The sequence below is a fragment of the Dermacentor silvarum genome, chromosome 5 (genome assembly GCF_013339745.2).
Source record: "Dermacentor silvarum isolate Dsil-2018 chromosome 5, BIME_Dsil_1.4, whole genome shotgun sequence".
Lineage (NCBI taxonomy): Eukaryota > Metazoa > Arthropoda > Arachnida > Ixodida > Ixodidae > Dermacentor > Dermacentor silvarum.
In genome coordinates, this window is record NC_051158.1 from 118,537,579 (window position 1) to 118,558,040 (window position 20,462).

Sequence of the window (20,462 nt, forward strand, 5' to 3'; positions counted from 1 at the left end):
GAACATTCATCTTTATCATACAGTGAGGTATAGAGATGTATAGTGGTTATGCAGTAATTAATATCTTCTAAGGAACACCATGTTAAATTATGTTTATTATGCTTCTCCACAGATAAGATCTGCTACAAATTATATCAAATGGCAGAAGCATTCACATGGAAAAAATGCTAATTGTTGCAACGGTTCACCTATAGTAGACAAAGTTACGCATAAAAGTATTCCCTTCTTCCACACCAAATGCACAAGACTTTGTGACTGCTTGCACGCCACATGCCCCTAAAAGTGGAAACATTAAGCAAGGGCCATCATGAATTAGCCCAAGCCCTATGATACGAGCTGCATAAAAATGACGAACACATGCACACTGCACAGTGGATACACACAGATCGTATCTACTTGTCCATATGAAAAACAGTGCATTTTTTTCAGTTCACGTATGGTTTACATCATAGAAACGGCACTAGAGCAAAGGACTATAAGCCACCAATAGGGCTGCAAACACATCGTACACCAGCGCACATTTGTTTCACACAGGACACATGCACGCTGCTGCAGACATGTTTTTTTTTTTTTTAGGAGGAATCTTCGCGAGCCGCACGATAAACACAGAAGGTACGGACGACAGGAGCAAAACCCGCGCACATTCAACACACCGACACAAAAGGAAATGCGGACGATGCGGGTGTAACCTGCGCCACACGAGCTATCAACCCTCGTGGATTTGATCCTTTCCGCCTGAAACAGTCACAACGCGCACGGAAACATAGAACACTGCACATCTGTACCTCCGATATCGTGTCAACAATTCCTGAGGCTACAATTCATGTTGACGTCATCAGAAAGTTATCTAAAACTAAGTGACGGCGTAGGAAAAGTAGCCAGCATCGCTAAACGTCATGGATTGGCTTCGAGTCAGCTTCGAGACAGCCCAAACCGTTCAAATCAGGCCACAGCGACGGCTTGATAAGGATAACGTACGCTGATCTCAAAGGCCATGCTTATGCTGGCTGCAGACGGCGGAAGCAATTCAAAGATAAAATACGTTTTAAAATTTATTTCTACGCTGAACTACAGTCTAAAATATAGATTGTTCTACGGTTATTTTGTCTCGCAACATCTATACGTAGTTGTGTGTAACCCGGCACAAAATTTTAGTATGCGAGTGTACTGGTTAATATTTTTGTCATCACAGAGGCCACAACATTCTCACAAGTATGCAGGTGGCGCTATTGTTTTTCCTCCGTGTTCTGTGATGGCGGTCGTATGTGCGGGGTGCTACGAGCGTCGCGTTTGCTTGATCGTCTGTTTTTGTGTTTGCTGTTATGAAGTAGGTCGCAGTTAGCGTGCACAGAAGTGCCTGAAGATACCTTGTGTCATGCTGCAAACTCGCCGTATGCGTGGCGCGCCAGGCAAATGTGGCCCAACGATTTTATGCCGTGGAGTGCGGTCTCTTTGTTCTCGTTCTGGAAAGTTAGGTGGACGTCGCAAAGAAATAATGTGTGTTAGCGCGCCTCAGCTCGTCCACTACGCAGCGGCATGTATGCGGGGAGTAACATCGTCGACGCAGCACCGGCAACTTGGAGAGCGCTTCGCGACCGCGTCGTACCATTCAAAAGGTAAGTAATCATGCTGGCTAACTACACGCGTGTTGTGTGAGCTTCTCGTGTGTGCATAGCGTGCGCGAGCGTATGAAATAGAAGTCCCGCGACAGCAGTAATACCTGTGCTGATGCTTGCTGAACGCTGGTTGTCAGCACTTAGTTACGCAAGTTTATTGCTTCGATGCGAAATTGAAAATCTTGATAAGCGTTTTCTTCCGATGAGAAATATAACGTTCGAAAATAATCGTGTTCATCATGTGCGTGCGGCGCGTGAGCTCCCGCTTTTCTGCTGAAGTTGCATAATAACGACTCATTTGCCTCTTCACCGATTCTTATTGCAATGATGTTTCCTTGCTTACATGGCAAGGAAACTTGTTTCATATCTACTTGTCCAAGGAAACTTGTTTCCTTGCCATGTTTCCTTGCCTCGACGCTGTAAATAATATCTGCTTACGTAGTTTTCGGTTTACGACAGTTTTAGAGAAAAAAAATTAAGCAATCACAGCTTGCTACTAGTCCAACTTACTTTTTAAGACAAGATGTTTTGACATACCTTATACGTAACTAAACATGACAGGGGAAAGTTAAACTGAGTCATGAAAAAAAAAATGAATTGTTTTGTAAACAAACATTTCTTTGCTATGTGTTGCTGCGTGTCAATAATTTTACTGTGATCAAAGGGTCCCCATTATCAAGACATTCATCAGTGACTTCTACTTTGTGCTCTGTTGCCACCCTGCAATAATGCAAACGTTGTTTTTGTGACTATATTTAGATGCTCCATGCATGTCTAGACAATTTGACAGCTTTATAAAGCTGTGTGCCACTGCTGTAAGTTAACACAGAACTTATTTTATAGTGGCGAGGCTGTGACCCATAACAGTGCCCACATAACGGAGGAGCCACCAGACCCCTTGGCCATGCCTGCCGTAGTGCAACGTGTAATCTGGATGGTCGGGTCAGGTATGTATGTATGTAGTGTACGTGTTCCAAAAAAAAGCATCTTGGTATCATTTGTGGATAAGTTAATCGACATTAGTCAACACAGCTTACTAAATAGGCCAAATATTTATGCAACTTGCTGTTTATTTGTGTTCATAGCTGTTATGCACACCTTATTGTGTTCTATATAAAAGTAGACCTAACATGTCTTGATGTTAAGTATTTTTTCTTGCATCAATCGCTTGGCTGCAAGTTACATTTTAATTTTGCTTAGTACACACTATTTATCACTTTTCATTTTGGTTTTCTTGTTTTGAAACTGTTTCCTATGCTGTAGGATTTTATTTCCGAATTTTTAGTGTTTACACTCTTGTGCAGCTTCTGCGCATATAAGAATTCAAAGTGTAATGGGCCAAATATGTCATAGGTGTAAGCACACAGTGTGCTTACCATTGTTTAACATTCAAATTCACGATTATTTCTGTCTTGTTCCAAGAATAACTGCCACTGGAAAATACACATTTGATGAGCTCAAACTTCTTGAAATAATACATTAAGGCCAGTATTCACTGTGCTGCAGTTACTACAGTTCTGAAGTGTTTTCTAGTAAGCTTGCTTTTTTCTCTCCCATTTTTTAATATTCTTGGCAAGCTATCCCCATTCATGCAAGTAGGCATTGTAGCAGTTGAAGTCTATGTCCAGTTACATTATTTTTCTCTTTTTTTCAAGTCAATACAGCATAGAACACATAGCTAACTGGTAGGTAGTTCATTGTATTGATGCTCTATTATTAAAAAAGCACACTATTTCGCACATGTCTGCTTGCTCTTGCCATGTTTGCTGGTTATTGCAATGTTGCTCGTCAAATGAATTTGATTTCAACTACACCATACAGAACAGTCTTATTGGCTTTAGTGTAATTTTAATAGTGACAATCAACCAACAAGCCCTAATTCTACAGCTGTCAAGAAGTATTTCTAATACTTTGGGGTCCCTTTCCATATTTTCTGTTTCATCCTGTGTATTTGGTCAGCACAGTGGGCATTCGGTCTATTCATTCTGCTTGGCGCTGCTCAGGTCAGAATATGTTCAACCTGCAAGTCCAAATTATAATGATATGTGTACGACTTCATTTACTGGCTGGATGAATTGAAAAAGGATTATATCTAATTCTAAGAGTATTTTTGTCAAAAATACCAGTGTCTAGAACAAGCATCATGTGCACTGTAAGCTCTTATAGATTTAAGTTAGGTAGGCAAATATCTATAGGTATGTATACTTGTGCATATACTTTCTACATATTGGCTAGTGTTTTAGCTACACGAAACAGCCTATGTTGTCACTACTCTCAAGTCAAATTTATGGTTGATGCGCCGCTTGTTTTTGTTGTGCACTTACACTTCTGTGGTGTCTTAAGCACTGTAGATGCCTGACAGCTGAAGTATTGCAGCAGTAGACAGTTTTAGGTTAGCGTACGCTATGTCGATGCGTATGATATAAAATAGCGGGTCATCACTGCGCATGTGCAGAACGCTATCCGACCGATAGCCTATGCATGCTATTTCTCAGATTTAGCATTACCGTCTGTGCGTGGTTTACGTTAAACATGGCGGTGGTCCCCGCTGCCCGCTTCGAATTGAATTTGGCTTGGCTTTTGCAGAATTCGCTTCGTTCGTAGCAAATGACTGTGTAAATAGCTTTCGCTTACCGTCAGGCCGCTTTGACAACAGTGTAATATGGTTAACCTTGTGGAGTTTTCGAGATCGCTTCTCGTTTCCAACGACACGAAGCCTAACGAGGGAAACCGACATATATCAGCGCCACCTGTCAGTGAAGTCGAGAGATAGGTGCGACGATGGCATATGACCTCTGAGATCGGAAGATCTCGCAGGCTAACTAAAACTAATAAATGTGTGCTGTTTAGTGTACGCTGTACTATAGCGTATAGGCGTACGCTATTAGTTGCATATGCTATACTCAAACTGTCTAGTGTTGAAGCTAACTGGCACTTACTATTGCTACAGTATGCCAACAGATACCTATCACCGTATTTGTGCATTTTCTAAGAACCAGCCGTGTTTGCTAGGTGAAATTTGTAGTGTACGTATGAGTTTGCCGGTCAGTTCATGTAACTTTTCAGGATAGAATTTACATGGGGAGGAAAAGGGTACCATACCACATGACTGCGGCTAACTGACGATTTATTTTGATGGAAGGAATAAAAATAGCAACACTGGATGTGTGCTTATGTTGTGCACAATTTCGTTCAGAGGGAAGGCGTAAGTTGTAATATAAAGGCATAAAATCACAATAAATGGTATTTGTGTAAAAAGGAAAGTAAATATGGGGGGGGGGGGCGCAGACTAACTTCAATCACTTGTCATCTAGAAAGGACGCCTTTTATTTCATGAATTGATCATGGGGTCTGGCTCGCATGTCTTGTTTATGTGGTATGCCTCACTGATCTGTCGTGTCAATTTTTCACCGTAGGTGCAAACAGATGATCTTAATCCAGCCTGAAGTCCTATCGCGGCAATGCACGGCCAACCTGGACAAGCAAGCTGGTCTCTTGAGTGAAATATGGGAATTTATTTGGCACATTTAGTTACTGGCCAGTCTGCTCGGTATACATTTGACCAGGTGTGAAAGAAATACAGTGAGCTGCCTCTCATACACACTAGACAAATTGGTGGTATCTTTAACCAAGCAAACCTCCCTTGCCTGCTCGCCTTTCTGAATTCACTTGTGAACTGTCGTGCATATCCTGCCTACTTTATTTTTCACTGGAAATGTGCGTGCATAGCAGTCCACATGAGAATTGAGGCTTGCTGAGTTAAAGATGCAACCCAATTTGTCTTGTGTTCGTCAGGGGTAGCAGTCTGTTCCTTTGATCATGTATATATTCAGTCAAATGTACATGGGGCAGACTGGCTGGTGCCTCAACATGTGCCCAGGAGAGCACCATAATTCACTCAAGGGAGAAATATGTTCGTGCCACTTGACGATGCACTGACACGACTGGTGCTGCACGCCAAATTTCGATTGTTCATCTATGGCAACCAATTGACCATCAAAATCAGTGACGAATACCACATTAAGGAAATGGGACATGTGTCAGTTGTAGAGATACAAGCTCTACTTTGGCTATCACTAATTGCTGAGAGGGTGATTAGAGACAGTTACTAGGACAGCACTTCATCTGGTTGGCTGGCACAAACTATCTGTTTCTGCACTGCAAAAAGCTGACTCTACTTGGGCTCACTGAAACTGCTCTTTAAAATAAATTTGAAACAGGGTAAGCTATATAATTTTGTTTGCAGCCCCCACACTAATGCCACTGGACATACCTGCCATTTCCGGTTACATTTATCGCACGGTTAGACATATTTCTTTTTGCTAACAGCACTTATTGACATAAAACCGATGGCCTATTGCACAAGCAATAAAAGCACATCAAAACGCTTGGAGTAATGTCAAATTTAGGTAGGTTCATGTAAACAAAGCAAATTAATTGCTTTAATAAGAAAGTTGTGCAGACTGGATAGGAATAGAACCTGGAGTGTGAAAGGAGCACGCTTCCCTTACGCCACGGCAGCTCTTTGGTTCTGGCTGACTTAAGGTGTGCCTAGTGCGTGTCACACTGTGCACGTCACATTGCAGCCATTTGGTTGACTAAAGGTGCTTTCACGTTCCCACACGTAAGCAGTCTTAATGTGTCTCTGCCATCTTTTAATTGCAGGTACACCTAGGAAATGTTGTATACATTGGCAACGATAACTGGGGCCTGCTCCAGTGCCATCGCCGGGATTCCCTGTTCTGCAAAGAACTGGCATAACTGATGTGGGGAGCCCTGGCGCTCGGCGTAGGAGCGTCACAGGGGCTCCTTGTCGGTGCTTGAAGGACGGCAGTGCTGTTGAGAAGCCGACATTGAGCCCCGATAAATTGGAAGCTGTGGGTAGTAAGTATCATTCACATTTTTTCAAGTTTTTGTAATGTTTGTAACAATGCATGTATTGCACCGAAATGATTAACTTTTCAGATGCATTTGATGCATATCTTTCGAAATGTGGTGCCCCTGAGGAGAAAAAATCATCTTCTCATGCTTGGTTTTGGCCGAGCGGTTGAATCGAGTGACAAAGTTTTTCGCGTTTAGGTAGCCCAAGAAGAAACAAAAGCAGAATTAACAAACCAGCTTATTTGTGGCTACTCATGAGTTGCATTTCTTTGTTTAAAAGTGCCTGCGAAGTGGCGCTAACCTACTTATCAGGTCCAGAATTTTCTATTAACACCGCTTCCAAAAGCTCGCGTTCTAATTTGGTTTTTCCACGCCAGAACTTCCGTATTCAGTCATCCGCGGATAGCAACGACAACTTTTGCGGTGTAGAGCAATATTCAACCCTTCTCCCGATATGCAACACCTGTAGCGTAGTTGTAGCCAGTCGTTCAGGCACTGAATTGCAGTGCAGATGTAGGCAACAACAGAAGAGTCAAGACGAGAGACATGCGGCAACTCTTAACAAAAAGCTTTATTTTTGCTGGCCCATGTTTATAGCCGTCAGTCACTGCATTGCACATGCGCAATTCGCACACTTAGGAAGAAAGTAAACTCTGTCTGACAAGTGTACAGAAGGTGTGCTGATACACACAGAGCCAAGTCGCGAAATCTTTTCAGCCTCAATTATTTTACGTGTTAGTTGATCACTGCTTCTGCTGGAAACAGTACACTGAGCAAACGACGGTTCACAGTCACACGAACTGCAATGACATTCAAGCCTACTGTCACGCACATTTTTCTTGACATTGTATAAGTGTTCTCTCAGCCGGTGATTGATACAGTGTCTCATTTGACCTATATACTGTTTACCACAAGGGGGATACAATAAACCACGTTGCTAACACAGGTGACAAACGGAATTTGGTGTTTTGTTGCATATGTGTGGCGTGCTGTGACATTGCCTTTGATTACACAACTTTAGAATGATATGCAATTTTCTTGATATTGTGAGAGCTTATGAATGTAGGGTATGACGGCCAGTTTTATGTCTGTCAGATGCAGTGAACACTTGACCTCTACTCTGAAAAGCGCATGCACCGAGTGGTTGCCATGTGATCACTCCATCTGACAGACTTAAAGTGGCTGTCATACCATACATTCATAAGCTGTCTCACAATATCGTGAAAACTGCAGATCGTTCCAAAGTTAAAGTTGTCTTCTTTGCACCTCAGAAGCTTATAAAGTTGTGTAATCAAAGGAAATGTTTCAGCGCAGCACACAAGTGTAACAAAAAGCACAAAAATCTGTTCGTCACCTATGTTATCAACATGAATTACTGTACCCCTCTTTCTTGTGGTAAACAGTACATAGGCCAAACAGGACGCTGTATCAATGACCAGCTGAGAGAACACTCTACAATGTCAAGAAAAACGTGCATGACAGTTGGCTTGCATGTTGTTGCAGTTCATGTGCCTGTGAACCATTGTTTGCTCGGTGTACTGTTGTCAGCAGTAGCGGTGATCAACTAACACGTGAAATTATTGAAGCTGAAAAGATTGCGCGACTTGGCTCTGTGTGTGTCAGCATCTGTACACTTATCAGACAGAGTTGACCTTCCTAAGGGTGTGAATTGCGCGTGTGCAATGTGATGAGTGACGGCTATAAACATGGGTCGCTGAAAATAAAGCTTTTTGTTGGAAGTCAGCACACGTCTATTGTCTCGTCTTTTCTGTCGTCAATATCTGTGCTGCAATTGACCAATATGTTGTACCAACAAGTCAATTTTATCACTCACTCATTGGAACTTTCTTCATCACGAATGAAATGTGTTTTTGGTACCGTGGTAGAGCATTCACATCATTTGTTAATTTTTGTTTTCTTCAAAGACTGAACTGTATGTAACAAGCAGCCGTGGCATTGCAAGGAAGCTTTATGTGAAAGGAATATATTGATACTAACGTCTTAACTGCTTAGCGCAATAAAGGAAGTTGTGGGCATTGTTTTTTGTGCTTTCCTTGCTCTTGTGTCCAAACTTACAGCTATAATGGTTAGGTTTTACTGAAATTTGCTTTTTGATGTTTTGCATTATTCTCCTGTGTAAAGTCACTATTGTTTGTTTCGCAGTTATGCGAAGCTTAAGTTGTTTGTAAGCATTTTTATAGCCTGTTTTCAGCAGTAAACATGGCTTCAGTGTTTCAGATGGCACTTTATAGTTTGATGTAATTGATGTCTCTGCAGGTTACCGCATTATTGGCTTGGAAACTAGTGAAGTCTGGATGCAAGTGAAGCTACCGAGGGAGGCATGTGTGCATCACTTGTGCTGCTGGCCATCCTCTGCAAAAGTGATGGCTGGCTGTCAGTGCTTGGATGACTTTCTGTTACTCTACGCCTTGGGCTGTGTTGACTACTTCACACTTGCTGCCATGTCTGCAAGTTACTGTGTTGTGTTGTTGGTATGTTACTGTGTTGTGTTGTACATTACAAAGTGAAGCAGGACAGTATTTGTGCTTTTATTAAGAAGTATAAATTGTGTTCTGCCATTGAAATAAGGGAACTCGACAAAAAGCAAGAAATTTCGAAGTCTGACCTACATGGGAAAGCAAAATATATTGTGTTGTAGTTGTAGCTGTTAGTAGAGTCTTAATATGCGATAGAAGACCTTGATGTTTAATAGAAAATATATTTAAGTGTGTTATCAGTGTGTTATCAGTTTTTAAGTTACTGTTATATAAGTGTCATTTGTTTGCCAGGATGATGTAAGCAGACAGTAAATAAATGCATGGTTTGACATTATAACCAGGTTTGTCTATGGCATTCACTATTATTTAAGTTGGACCAATGCATATTCATGGGTGCATATTCAACCACCACATATTCCTCCTGCACAAACAATTCCTACATACTAGCGTTTGTTCTTAGCAGCTGATGTTGGCTATTATGCAATTTCTTGAAAGCACATGCAGCTACCGACACATGATTTTTAGAGCAGTAAGTCGGAAGCAAAGACTGATTTTTTTCTGTGGTCTAAGCTTAAATGATATGTTTAAGGAAATGAACATTTGTGGAATATATTTACTTTCCTGCTGCGAGAACCTTTATACGAGAACCTCTGCACATTGGACGTGCATGCTGCTTCTCTTGCTGTTATAGCCAAAATGAAAAATTGTTCTTATGAACCACTTCGCAGCTTTGCATTGTGCACTTTTACTTGCAGTTAGCATTTATATGCTTGCTATGGACAACAGCAAGACAAGTCAGGCAAACCACCATGTGAAACACTTTAAAGATTCTGGCTTAGGGCGCGTTGGTACTATATATAGTGCAAGACAGATGAGCTGCCTGTACAGCAGCGCTGTCAGCATTACACGGCTGACAGCACCGCAAACCCTTAAATTTATATTTGTTTGACAGATAATGCATTCTAGTAGTTTTCATGTCGTAAACAAGAACTGGTGAAAACAGCATTATTTTACGTATATAGTGTATCTTACCACAAGGTAAGGTACACAGATATCTTGGTAAGCTACACAAGATATATACGTAATAGACGCTGTTTTTCACTAATTCTTGTTTCACATTTTCATGCATATGCAACATGAAAACTACTAGAGTAAATTATCTGTCAAGCAAATATAAATTTAAGGGTTTGCGGTGCTGTCAGCCATGTCATGCTGACAGCACTGCTGTTATGCATGTCTACAAATATTCTGCAATGTCAGTTGAGTGTTGCTTCGACGTCACATACGAACGTTGCCTGAAAGCTCAAGTGACAAAAGGCAACATCCACATTACGTTGCCAGGAAGTTCTGTTAACGTTATGTTAACGTCGTGAATGTGCTGCTTAACGCTGCCACAACGTTACGACCCAACGTTGTCTGTCGATTAAAAAAGAGGACATTAGCAGCATGTAGGCAACGTTATACGCCGACATTTGTGCACATTCAGAGAACGTTATGGCAACATTTTGCGTTACTTGGGCAAGAGCTTTCGAATGCTCTGCATTGACTGGAGGCAAAGGGCTGGACAAGAGGTCACTTTCCTGCTGCTGAGCTGCCTGGTCAGATATAACGCGGTGAAAGTGCTCGTGAAATTTGTGGAAGAGCAGGCCATGCAGTAGCCCAGCTCATCCCCTAACTCGCCTTTGATGCCTTTGGAGGTAAAAATTTTAGAACGTGTTTGCCACCCCAGGTAAAGTCAAATAACAGCACTCCTCTTCACTCCAGCACCAAATTTAGGCGTATCATATGAAGAATTTTAAGAGACATGTTAAAATAGTACCATGTATACAAACAGCTAAAGATATTGTTTTGATAAAGTTTTGATAAAGATAAAGTTTTGTCGATGCCCAGCCCGATACTGCGTGACTATACTGGTACGTATGCGTACTTGTTTATTCTTTTTTCTGGGGACCACATTTCACCTGCTATCAAGTGAAAGTTATTGCTCAGCACAAGGCGCAACTGCATGATAACTTATTTGAATGTTATTGTTGATTCTATCTGACATATAGTATGTTCTCGCCCAACCTTGTGTAATCAAGATTGTATGCGCGACGCGAATATTGTTGTACTTTCTGGAAGGTATATATGCAGTACCAGCGATTACACTACAACCTTCAACGAGTCATGTGACGCGCTTGACCCGCAGATCATATTTCGCCGATGGCTGACTGTGTTCGCTGTATCGTTGTGCTTTGTGTGCCACTTACTAATTGTTTTTCTAGGCACAAGCTCAACCAATAGAGAGCGAACATATTGAAGTCACATTGACAGTGTCCTATTTTACGCCGTCATGACAATGTGACAATGCTTTAAAGTACTTATTGATTCCACAGCAAGAATTCCACAGACATTTGCTGTGGCATCAAGGAAGGAGATGCAGATGTGGTAGTGGCTCTGAATTGTTATATATTATGATATGATTACTATATTAATCATTAATAGACATGCATTGTTATACTGTGCGTTGGTACCATATAGTACCGATCGACACAGTGTGCATGCAACATCTTCTTGCTGCTTGTCCTGCCTGCATTTTAAAAGAAATAATTATATAAAAAGCTGGAAGACGATTCAACCTCTCGTTGACGTGTAGATGAAACACAATGCCTTTTTTGATTTGGGATGGGAATAGGGTGCATGAACCATACAGTTTATTCCGAGTGCCTCGATCAGCGACTAAGTGCTAGTTGCCATAAGGGAAGTAAAGAAGAACGCTCCCCTTACCAATCGTTAATGGTCGGTGCCACCAGTATTTTAATAATGCTTATATGCTAATGCTAATAATGCTAATAACTGGTCGGTATATCGATACTGCCGGGAACACCGTGCTCTCCTTAGATGATTGACCAATATATGTGATTGTGACACGCGTGGCGTGGCCGCAAATCTGCAGTGGTTCATTTGCATGCGCCGCTTCAACTATAGTTCTCTGCATTTCCTTTAGTTTTTTTTTTCTTTAAAGGTGAAAGCCTTATGCCTCATGGTGAGGTCTCTGTTTCAAGGCTGTTTCAAAACTGCATCGTCGACACAAAATGGTCCTCTTAGGATAAGAGGCGATAATGCGCACAAAAACCGTGATTAAGGGTGGGAGAATAATAAAGCAAGTGAACTGACTGAAGTGATAATGGGTATACAGAGAGGTGAATTAAGAGTGAATTAAAGGTGAATTAAAGGGGTTTAGTTAAGTGACAGGAGTCAAATGAAAGGTAATGATGAGATATAGTGAGCTAAGATAATGAAGAATAAATGAGAGTGAATGAAGGTGAACCAAGAGTGATGAAAACTGGAAATTTGGAGTAATAGAGCAAATCAAGTGTGATGGAAGTAAACCCAAGATGATTGAGTGAATGAAGGTGAACCAAGCAATGATAGGGTGAATCAAGAGTGAATAAAGTGTGAATTAAGAGTCACTCAAGGGGTTATGGAGTGGGGGAGTGGCTTGCAAAAATATGTGAGATTTGAGGGTCCAATTGAGCGAGAGTGACTCAGCAAAAAAGTGCTGAGTCACGATTCGAGTTTGGTTAATCATAGAGGGGGGACTTGTAAGAAAACAGGATGACTTGCAAAAATGACTATAAATTGTGGTTTCAGAGTGATGATGACTCAGCAAAAAAAGTGGTCGTCTTATTATTGAGTTAGCAGCGCTCCGGCTTTTGCCTTCAAGTCGTCTTAGTTTTAGTATAAGGGACCCCAGTAAATTTTCCTTTCTTTATTGGTTCAGATGGGGCACAACATCGACTAAATGAAACATACTACACGTTTAAAAAAGCACACATGGAAAGAATCACCAGACATGTCTCATCAATAACATGTCTATAATTGAGCAAGCATTTGGCGGCTGCATGTCCACTGTATTTGTTTGTTTGTAAAGTATATTGTTTCTCACTGGTTAACCAAGCTATAGAGTGTGCTAGTAATCATAAAGCCTTTCGTCATCTTGCATTTCATGACTTTCTTGACTTGCTCATCTGGCTCTTTCTGCCGACAAGCAGCCTAATCCATCCCCGGCAAAAATACTCTACAAAGTGAAATACTGTCTCTCCATTCGACCCGCCGTGGTTGCTCAGTGGCTGTGGTGTTGGGCTGCTGAGCACGAGGTCGCGGGATCGAATCCCGGCCACGGCAGCCGCATTTCGATGGGGGCGAAATGCGAAAACACCCGTGTACTTAGATTTAGGTGCACGTTAAAGAACCCCAGATGGCCAAAATTTCTGGAGTCCCCCACTACGGCGTGCCTCATAATCAGATTGCGGTTTCGGCACGTAAAACCAAATAATTTAATTTTAACTGTCTCTCCATTCAAACTTCGTTTAACCAGGTTCGATGTCCTCATCATTAAGCGACAACCTGAAAATAAGGATTTTTCTTTAAGAGGAAGGAAGCTTTAGGCAATTGGGCCCAACTCCGATGCGTGCTGCCTATACAAATACATGTAAAATGCACAAACGCTTTTCTGAGATAACCACTGGGATGATTTAAATGAAATTTGTTGCACTTGAGAGAGAAAGTACGAGGTGTACAAATTTGTAGGTCTGCATTAAGAACAGATATGGCACTTCTGTAAACTGCATCCGTTAGAGCATCCAAAGCGGACAAATTTGATACATCAATTTACATCTTACGTGAATTAGTTACATTGTTTACAAGTGTTTTGCAAAAGTCCAACTAACATATTAGTGCTCTATTTAAGAGCCATGTATAATACACTAATTTTGTCCGCTTTAGATGCGCCAGCATATGCAATTTACAGAATTGTGATATCCTTTTTCATTGCTGAGTTACAGAGTTGTAAACTTGACAGTGTGGCTTTCTGAAAATTAGCCGATTTTCTACAATTTTTATAAAAAAACTTGACGGCCTAAATTAAGCATTCGCTACCAACAGTGACTATATTTTAAGTTCTTCTTTTAAATGCCACAAACCCCATCAAATTTGGAGCAGTGGTTGCCGAGAAAAACGATTTCTCCTAGCTTTCCCATGTATTCAGATAGGAGCCCCCGTGCTAAAGCTACCAATGCTCGTAAATCGGAGGGGCCAAAGAAACTGAAACAAAATATTGTTTGTGGTGAGTACTTTCTAAATATCATATGCTTTAAATTGTTATATATGAGAAACTAAACAGATATATGTTCGAACTTTGTTGAGTTTTGCAAAGTCCACATTCAAACTCTTCCAGATGGCGCCACAACGGCTCGCCAAACGCGCGCGGTGCGAATACGAAAGTTCGTCAACTGTGAGATACGAGCGCGGGAAACTGCTGCCTGTGGGCAAGCTGGTGCCGGCTTGACAGCTCAACGTTTTCCGTTTGTGCTTACGAGGCGGCGTTACTTGAGAGAAGATAATAATACTTTGATGCTCTTCTCACGCCTACAAATGAGGGCGACGTGATAAACAGCACAGCACGCGAAAGGGTACGTGAACGCCAACGAACGGCGTGCCGCCAACAACTGCATGGGCTGTCACTTCAGTGTATTCTTCCCGCCTTTGGAAGAAGCATTTTGGTAAGCTTCTATTTTATTTCTTGTTTGCAAAGTTCATCGCAGGCAAACATTTTTTTTTGCTTTTTTTTTTTAAAGATCGCGTTCGAGTTCGCTATCGCGAGTGTCGCGCCGTGACCAAGGGCATCTGCGATATCTAGAACGCATTACTGTGCTCAATGCGCATGCATGACGTACGACTTGATACTACTAATATGGAATAAGCAGAACTGTAACCTCTATATAGTACAAGAGGAAAAAGACGCGATGAGAATACGCCAGGTTAAAATAAATGAACAAGTCTCGTTTGTGCTCGTTCTTTCGTTTTCCAGCCAGGGCGTGCTCCATGCTCTCTTTTTCGCGTGCAAATGTCCCGGTTTGATGAGATACAGCACGATGAACAGCGCCAACGACAGAGAAAGAACCCCCGGCCCTCCCCCCGGTTCTAGAGCACATGCTAAAGAACATATTTCTGGTGGAGGAAAAATTATCACAACGCCGCAGTAAACTTCTTGAAATGTTTTGTCTTTTTTGAGCGTGTCGGTATAAGGCCTTTACCCTAGTTTTTGTTTTGAAATTTGACTATATTCGCTCGATGTGTAATGCATTTGTATCCAACCACCGTGGATAGAAAATGAGGCTTTCTACTTCAGATCCTATCAATTTTCTCATAAGTGGTAGCGATTACATGTAATTAGAAATGCATATTAAGGCTTGAAATGCTTGTATTCAACCTTCATATCTTAGAAACAAATTTATATCAGTGTACAACTTGCAAAGTGCACAGTGAGACTTTGTACAAACCTTTTTTTAAAAGAAACTGTAAAGGTATTTTTAATCTCCCTCTATGAACAGCATCATTGTGCATTGTGGAAACTGAACTTGTTTGCAGACACAAACTGACTGACTGACTGATTGAACAGATGTGCAGCCAATCTGAAAGAAACCTTAGCAGAACAAAAAATTGGGTGGGGGGTGATATACACTGAATGTGATTCTAGGACAATATATGTGAGGAGACAAAGGTAACAGTCTGTGTGAGTGTGTTACCTTCGTCTTGTATCACGGCTATCGTGCTACACTACATCGTGTTCTACAATAAATCTGCTACAAGTGGAACAGCTAAACTTGTGCTTAATAGTGATGTTTTAAAGTAATTAACTGGCATCAGAGAAACTTCAACATGTAAATCCGTCGGCCAAAGTGCCTGCATTTTTTACATATTGATTAGAACTGATCATTTTATTTGTTGCAGGACTAAAGCTACCTTGATATGTACAAAACATGGGAGACTACGTGCAGGATTATGAATGGCTACCTGAATGCTGCTTGAAGCAGCCAGCTCTACAGCACCACTCGTGCCCCTTTCCATGGGTTGGCAAGAGGAGCAGTGGCACACAACTCTACAGGCACTTGTGCTTTTTATCATCTTTGGAGGAGATGTATTGGTATGCTCTACATATATTTGACTGTGGGTTCCAGCCGGATTTGTGGCATTGTCATTTGATATGCAGGCTGAGCAGTTACCTCTTGAGTGCACATGTAGGTAAAAGATACAAAAAGGAAGATGATTCCTCGAACACCGATGAACCTGTCCTCTACTTATTAATTTTCATTTTCTTGTTATACCTTATTTTTGCTGACCACATAAAGCCCGCAGGCAATGAAGCCAAGGAAAGCATAGATTAAATGAGCTGTGGTTGAAATTGAGATGTAGAAAATAATGAAAAAGGTAAATGAAAGTGGACGAAAAGATATCTTGTCGCTGGTGGGGTCTAAACCCACAACCTTCGTATTGTGCATTCGATACATAATTGTGCTACAGCGACGATTATCAATCCGTCATTAACTTGGGTATTCATGTGTACTAGATGTAGCCATGGGAGTGCTAGCCAGCGCCACTCGAAGCCATGGCGGGTGGATGTGGAACCCCCTTATTTGCCTTATGGTGCCACGTAACTCGTGGACTTTGGAGAGAAAGCACATGGCTAATAAATCTTCATATGCTGCCTCATGGCATCAAGGCTGCCAGATTTGAGACCCTCGCTATGAATTAACGAAAAGGAAAACGGAAAGGCTCGATTTTTTTTAATCACTACCGTATAAAGCCAGCAGGCAATGAAGTTAAGGAAAGCATAGGGCTAATCAGCTGTGGTTTCAATTGGAATGTAGAGAATACTGAAGAAAAGGGGAAATGAAAGTGGACGAAAAGATAGTTTGTTGCCGGTAGGGGAGGGGGGAGGGGACCAAACCCACAATTGCACAAAGGAGGTTTTGCCAATGTATGATTTGTATGTTAGACAAACTTTTAACAAAAGGCAGCACAAAAAATAATCAGATGGCAGAGTACAAACAACAAGCGCCAAGGGCACACTGTTTATTCACAGGCATGGGCCACTACATATGTAGAATGTACATGAAACGGAGTGCATACACGAGAACAAGGCTACCACTATGGTGCCTACACGTGGGCATCAAGCAAAATTTTCTGGGTGTTTTAAGGTTATAAGGATCGCTGGCACAGTCACTTCTACTTGATATTAAGAAAGCTTCTAAAATCAAGTGTGCATTTGTGCTTCTACTTCTGCCAAGAACCTATATCTCATCAAGTCAGGGATGACAAGTGCATGTGTTACTGTGCTCACTTACATTAGTCTTTTCCTTCCTTTTTATATTCTGCAAATGTTATCTTGCCCTGTCATTAGTGAAGTGTCCAGTTTGGCTTCTGTAGAGCTTACCACAAGTGGTTATTTGGTACACCATGCCCATGTCACAATTCATGAAGGGTGCTTGATGTCTTGTCACAAGTAGCTCTATTTTTACCCTTAAGTGGGGGAACAAAGTATAGGCAGCTTCTTTGGAACCATCAGCATAACTGGGACCCCATACTTGTTGGCAACCTTCTTCAGTGAGTGCGACACTCGGTGTGCATGAGGCAGTATCTCTGGCTGCTTCAAACTGCGCATTGTTGGCTTTTGCTGCTTTTAAGTCCCTAAGTTTTTGCAGCAGGAATTCTGAGATCGGGATGATCACAAAGTGATCATCCCGATCACTTTGTGCTTTTCGGCTTTCGAACGGGAACCTTGTTTACAATGTTTTCACTATGTCAGTGGGTGCCGCAATCATAAAGGCTAGTCCTTTTCCTCGCCCATTAAAAACATAATCCCTTGTGACAGCCTTGTCAAATATCTGATGTAATGTCACAAAGCACAGGAGCCAGCTGCTATGAGCCTGCCAATCTGAACACAAAAGCTAGTGCGCATCATGTGATTACACATTTTTAGAGCCTACTCGAGGCACATCAAGGGAATAACAGGTTTAACAACATTAATATAGGTTGATTCGTACAGTAGCAAACCTTTCTTTGCTCTTGCTTGGTAACACCAGCAAACATGCTTCATGGTGAAGGTCAAATTATTATCTATGCAGCTTAATTATTGTCAGTGGGTTGATGAAGTTTAGAGTCTGACAAAGTCTTGTCTGGTCGGGAAGAGTCATGGCGAAAAACAAAAACTGACACCGACCAAGGTGAAGTTATTTAAAAGCTTGATTTTTCGGCTTTCGAACGGGAACCTTGTTTACAATGTTTTCACTATGTCAGTGGGTGCCGCAAGCATAAAGGCTAGTCCTTTTCCTCACCCATTAAAAACATAAAATGTAATCTACCATATTCTCATGCATCATATTAGTATTAGGTTGTAAATGAATTAGAACATTTATGCGTCTAAGAACCTTGAGAACCACAGCCTTGTCAAATATCTGATGTAATGTCACAAAGCACAGGAGCTTCTCAATACCCCTGCTCCAAAAGCTTAAAGTACAAATGCAACGAAATTTAACTGCCAAATTTGTAATAAATAAGTAGTACTACTGAAGCAATCTTGGCAAAGGTGCGGGGCTGGTAACTGTCTCATTTTCTTTTTGGCAGCCTTTTAATAGTGCCTTAGCAGACGAAGCATGCACTTGGTGGTTAGTGGCTGTGACGCGAGTTTACGTCGCCTCTGGGATTTTTATCACACCGCAGGCAGCTGCAGGTGGTCCCTTCTCATACGCCATGCCAAGGAGTCCTGCAATCCGAGTCATGCATCACTGCCGGTGACTGGTAATGGTGACATTTTTTTCATATTCAGTATCAAGAATGCTTACTTTTCCTAGCCTTTTGTCACTCATCCCCTCGTTTTTCAAATGTTAAAGTGTTGCACGTAGGCTGTTCTGTATTCACACTACTCGAATATTTTTTTTCCACAGCCCCAAATTTTATTTTAGTTGGACTTTATAAGCACTTCAAAGCAGCAAAAGCCAACAGTGCACAGTTTAAAGCAGCTGGAGGTGCTGCTTCATGTGTACCAATTGTCACACTCACTGCAGAAGGTTGCTGACAAGTATGGGATCCCAGTTGTGCTGTTTGACGTTGTGCTGCTAAGCCCGAGGGCACGGGATGTAAACCTGGCTGTGGTAGCCGCATTTCAATGTGGGTGAAATGCAAAAACACCCATGTACCAATTAAGGAACCCCAGGTGGCAACATTAATTTGGAGTCCCTCGTACTGCATGCCTCATAATCATATCGTGGTTTTGGCACGTAAAACCCCAGAACTTAGTTTAATTTAACAGTTGGTGCCCTTCGGTTTTCCAATTTTCTCATTTTCTTGCTTACAAAAGCTCTGTTCTCGCTACAAATGACAAATTCGTGATTACGGAAGCCGAACTTTCAATCTAGCTTACCTCAATATTTTTCTTTAGCGTACCTTTAACATGCATTTATAGCATTGAACCTGAATTATTTTGCATTTATCCATGTTGGACTTGTGCTCAACAGCTGGATGGCATAGATGCAGAGCTACTACTGTGGGCTTCAAGTTGCAAGCTTGTCTTTTCATTTAGAAGTAAGATCACCTGAACCTGGTTCTCTATTATCAGGTAGACTACTAAGGAAGGCAGACATTACTTGCGTGATAGATCTCAGTGATCAGTTAAATTTGTGTTCAGTTTTTGGCCCCCAAAAAGTGAACAGAATTGTATATTGTAGTTGCAGGGCTTGAAGCTAGTAAGTCAAATGCACTTAACCCTTTCCCTGGCAGGTATGTCACAGCTTGTCACTCGCCACTTCTCCAAGTGCATTTCGCTAACTGCTAAATTTCAAAAGCCAACAAGGCTTGTGTGCTTAAAACGTTTCTCAGGTGATCGAAAGATAACCACTTGAAAGGAAATCAAGGCATGGTGCGACGATTGCGCCGTGGCACTGTGCAGTGTTTCTTGCTTAGAAGTCTTTGCAACCATTGAAGCCAAGTTACACGGGCATTCATCAAAGTGATAGTATTGCTGTTGTAGAGCAAAGAACACATCTTTTCAGCTAACCTTACAATTTCGGAGCTGCGCAGCAATGTCTTTATTAGCACTGCGATTAAGCAAACTATCAGTTTATTTTTCTTGTAATATTTTTTTCAAACCTTCTTCCAAAATGAATATTTTAAGCAGCATATTTTATGCTCTTTATTTTGGTTTATGTTTCTTCGAATGACTAAAACATTTGGTATATACTTGGGTCCTTTTTCCAGAGTGTGTTTGGTATTACAAGGGTAAACAGATAGCGAGCCAAGCTGGTGTTGAAATGATCATCATCAGCCTATATTTATGTCCACTGCCGGACGAAGGCCTCTCCCTGTGATCTCCAATTACCCTTGTCTGCGCTAGCTGATTCCAACTTGCGCTTGCAAGTTTCCTAACTTCATCACCCCACCTAGTTTTCTGCCGTCCTCGACTGCGCTTCAATTCTCTTGGTATCCATTCTGTAACTCTAATGGTCCACCGGTTATCCATCCTACGCATTACATGGCTGGCCCAGCTCCATTTTTTCCTCTTAATGTCAACTAGAATATCGGCTATCCCCATTTGCTCTCTGATCCACACCGCTCTCTTCCTGTCTCTTAACGTTAGGCCTAACATTTT

At 41.6% G+C, this 20,462-nt stretch overlaps 2 long non-coding RNA genes across 3 annotated transcripts; both read left to right on the top strand.

Moving 5' to 3' along the window:
* Positions 1-1,209: 1,209 nt before the first annotated feature.
* LOC125945972 (uncharacterized) lies at positions 1,210-9,965 on the top strand. Of its 2 annotated transcripts, XR_007467280.1 has the most exons (4): positions 1,210-1,616; positions 2,460-2,563; positions 6,282-6,500; positions 8,775-9,965. It is a non-coding gene; the product is annotated as an uncharacterized LOC125945972 (long non-coding RNA). The 2 variants fall into 2 exon arrangements; XR_007467279.1 differs by lacking the exon at positions 8,775-9,965 and having other exon boundaries at positions 1,212-1,616; positions 6,282-6,818.
* Positions 9,966-13,545: 3,580 nt separating this feature from the next.
* On the top strand, positions 13,546-20,462 carry LOC119452569 (uncharacterized). The gene is made up of 3 exons (XR_005192024.2): positions 13,546-14,538; positions 15,770-15,962; positions 18,539-20,462. It is a non-coding gene; the product is annotated as an uncharacterized LOC119452569 (long non-coding RNA).